Here is a 3,798-nt window from a genome sequence, read left to right as displayed (position 1 = left end):
TGAGACCTTTATCAGAACCTTTAACTGTAAAAATATTTTCCCAATTTGTTACTTCCCTTCTAATCTTGTTTGCATTAGTATTGTTTGTACAGAAACTTTTTAGTTTGATGTAATCAAAATTTTCTATTTTGTGATTGATAATGATCACTAGTTTTCTTCTGGTCATAAATTCCTTCCTCCTCCACAGGTCTGAGAGGTAGACTATTCTCTGTTCCTCTAATCTATTTATGTTCTCATTCTTTATGCCTAAATCATGGACCCATTTTGATCTTATCTTGGTATATGGTGTTAAGTGTGGATCCATATCTAATTTCTGCCATGCCTATTTCAACCTTATCTTGGTATAGGGTGTAAAATGTTGATCCATTTTTATTTTCCATTTTTCCCCAGCAGTTTTTTATTGGAATAGTGAGTTTTTATCCCAGAAACTGGAGTCTTTGGTTTATTAAGTAGTAAATACTATAGTCCTTTACCGCTCTGTCTTGTGTACCTAACCAATTCCATTGAACCATCACTATTTCTTAGTACCAAATAGTTTTTTAATTTTGTTTTTTATTAATTTTTGTAATTATAACATTTTCTTTGACAGTACATATGCATAGGTAATTTTTTTTTTTTTTACAACATTATCCCTTGTACTCCCTTCTGTTCCGAGTTTTTGCCCTCCTTCCCTCCATCCCCTCCCCTACATGGCAGGCATCCCCATACATATTAAATATCTTACAGTATATCCTAGATACAATATATATGTGCAGAACCGAGTTTTTTTTTTTTTTTTGTTGTTGTTGTTGTTGTTGTTGTTGTTGCAAAGGAAGGATTGTATTCGCAAGGTAAAAATAATCTGGGAAGAGAAACAAAACAAAACAATGCTCCCAGTTTACACTCATTTCCCAGTGTTAGTACCAAATAGTTTTGATAAAGCAAATAACTTAGAAAGACTGGAGGGTGAGCAGCTAGTTGATGAAGTGTATAAAGTGCAGAATTTAAAGTCAGGAGAACCTGAGTTCAAATGTGATCTGAGTCACCTGTACTAGCTATGTGATCCTTGGCAAGTCACTTAATCTCGATTTAAGTCCAAAAAAGAAAGAAAGAAAAAAAGGCTTAGGAACTCTAACCCTAGCAACGCATCACCTGACCAGTGGGGGTGGGGTCTTGATTCAGACCGAGAAGCTTCTGCTTGCCACCACTGCTGCCGCGATGTCGATGTTCTCTTTCCCAGAGCTCTACTTCAACGTGGACAACGGCTATGTGGATGGCTTGGTCCGGGGCTTCAAGGCCGGGTTCCTCAGAATGGCAGATTACCGTCAATTGGAGCAGTGTGAAACGCTTGAAGATATGAAACTACATCTCCAGACCACGGACTATGGAAACTTCCTTTCGAATGAGATATCCCCCTTAACGGTGTCAATCCTTGACGACAAACTCAAGGAGAAGATGGTAGCCGAGTTCCGGCACTTGAGGAATCAGGCCTACCAACCATTGGCCGGCTTCCTGGACTTCATCACCTACAGCTACATGATCGACAATGTCATCTTGCTGATAACAGGGACCTTGCACCGTCGCTCAGTTGCAGAGCTTGTGCGGAAGTGTCATCCTCTAGGCGGCTTTGAGCAGATGGAGGCCGTGAGCATTGCTCAGACCCCAGAAGAATTATATAACGCTATCTTAGTGGATACCCCACTATTTTCCTTCTTCCAAGATTGCATCTCTAAGGAGGACCTCGAACAAATGAACATTGAAATTATTCGAAACACATTGTACAAAGCCTACCTAGAGGCTTTCTATAAATTCTGTAGCACACTAGGGGGTATCACAGCAGACACCATGTGCCCTATCCTGGAGTTTGAAGCTGACCGCAGAGCCTTCATCATCACCATCAACTCATTTGGCACTGAGCTCTCCAAGGAGGAGCGGGCCAAGCTGTTCCCACATTGTGGGATACTCTACCCTGATGGTTTGACCCTGCTAGCCCAGGCTGAGGATTACAAAGAGGTCAAAACTGTGGCTGATTACTACCCGCAGTATAAACAGCTCTTTGAAGGGGCTGGCAACCATCCTGGTGAGAAAACCTTGGAGGACCTATTATTTGAGCATGAAGTGAAACTGAATAAGCTGACCTTTATCAAACACTTCCACTTTGGCGTCTTCTATGCCTTCGTGAAACTCAAAGAGCAGGAATGCCGAAACATTGTGTGGATTGCAGAGTGCATCTCCCAGCGCAATCGGACCAAGATCCGCAGCTATATCCCCATCTTCTAGCACCTCTCTCTGATCCCCTGTTTCCTACCTTTTGGCCATGACATTCTATGAGGCCCCCTGAGGACAGGCAGTGGTCCCTCTGTCCCCTTCCCCCATATTGTGCATATATGTGTTTGTAGGGATCATTGTTTTGGTTTCTTCCATATATACTTAATATTGAAGAAGCAGGGCTGCTTCTTCCTTCCCTCTATTCCCCATCCTCTGGACTTGGACTTCTGGAGCTGTGAAGGCTAGAGTTTTGGGATCTAAGATTCAGGTATCAGAAATGAACCTCCCATCCCCACAAGTAGTCTCTGTAACTTGTGTGGTTAAAAAAAACCCTGCCCTAAAAAAAAGATAAATAGAGGGGTACCCCTATCTTGATGTTTTTCAGCTGTTAAAGGAATCTGAGAAGCATTCTGGATCATTCTGATATTTCTTCAGGAAAGCCATCCTCTTTCTCATCTATCCCAGGGCCAGATTCTCAGTGGAAATACCCATTGTATGAGGGACAGGGGAGCACCTCACCTAGCCATTCTCTCCCTAACATATGCCCATGCATTCATATATATATGCACCCATACAGACTTTTCCATCAGCACAAACCAGGGCTCTGCCTCAGGAAATTAAGGAGCCTTTCCTCTCCCTGTCATCCTTTACCAGGTGGCTTTGATACAAGGTCAGGAAATTGTGCAGAATTTTCCCCATCAACTGGGGTATCTCTCTTCTCTCAAATTCATCCTAAGTGTGTGTGTGTGTGTGTGTGTGTGTGTGTGTGTGTGTGTGTGTGTGTGTTAACAATGAAGCTTCCCATTCTGTGAAATAATAAAATGTTAAGAGATTTAGAAATTCTGATCAATGTAATAACTAAACATAATTCCAGAAGACTAATTTGATGAAACATGTTACCCACCTTCTGATAAAGAAATGAAAGATGGTACAGACTGAAACATATTTTTCTGAACATGACATAGGATTTTTGTTTGAGATCATCAAAAGCCTGAAGGCAAAAGGAAAGGGGTCACCAGTAAAGTCAGCACAAATGCTCAATAGCTTCCAAGTATGACTAGAAACAGGCCAGGGAAAAACACTATTTAGGGTTCTGGGTCTGGAAGCAGCAAAAGCAGAGGCTTCCTCAAGAAAGCTCATGGGTTGTCTGAAAGCCCCCAAGTAGGAACCTTGGTAAGCCTTTGGGACAGGATAGCATTTTACTGCATCTGTATCCCAAAGTGATCATAAAAGAGGGGAAAGGACCTATATTTACAAAAATGTAACAGCTCTTTTTGTGGTGGTAAGGAATTGAAAATTGAGGGGATGCCCATAAATTGGAAAATGGCTGAATAAGTTATAGTATATTAATGTAATAGAATACTATTCTATAAGGAATGAACAGGTTGACTTTAGAAAAGCCTGGAAAGATTTCATAAATTGATTCTGAGCGAAGCTAGTAGAACCAGGACAATAACAATTGTACCCAACAAAAGCAAGATTGCTGAGAATTAATTATGATAGACTTAACTCTTCTCAGCAGTTCAGTGAGAAGGCAATTCCAATAAACTT

General features: G+C 41.2%; 1 pseudogene; it reads left to right on the top strand.

The window, feature by feature from the left end:
• Window positions 1-1,157: 1,157 nt before the first annotated feature.
• On the top strand, window positions 1,158-3,081 carry LOC141552281 (V-type proton ATPase subunit d 1 pseudogene; annotated as a pseudogene).
• Window positions 3,082-3,798: the final 717 nt, after the last annotated feature.

The sequence above is a fragment of the Sminthopsis crassicaudata genome, chromosome 1 (assembly GCF_048593235.1).
Source record: "Sminthopsis crassicaudata isolate SCR6 chromosome 1, ASM4859323v1, whole genome shotgun sequence".
NCBI lineage: Eukaryota > Metazoa > Chordata > Mammalia > Dasyuromorphia > Dasyuridae > Sminthopsis > Sminthopsis crassicaudata.
Note: the sequence above shows the minus strand (reverse complement) of the source record. Positions and strands in the feature narration are given on the sequence as shown.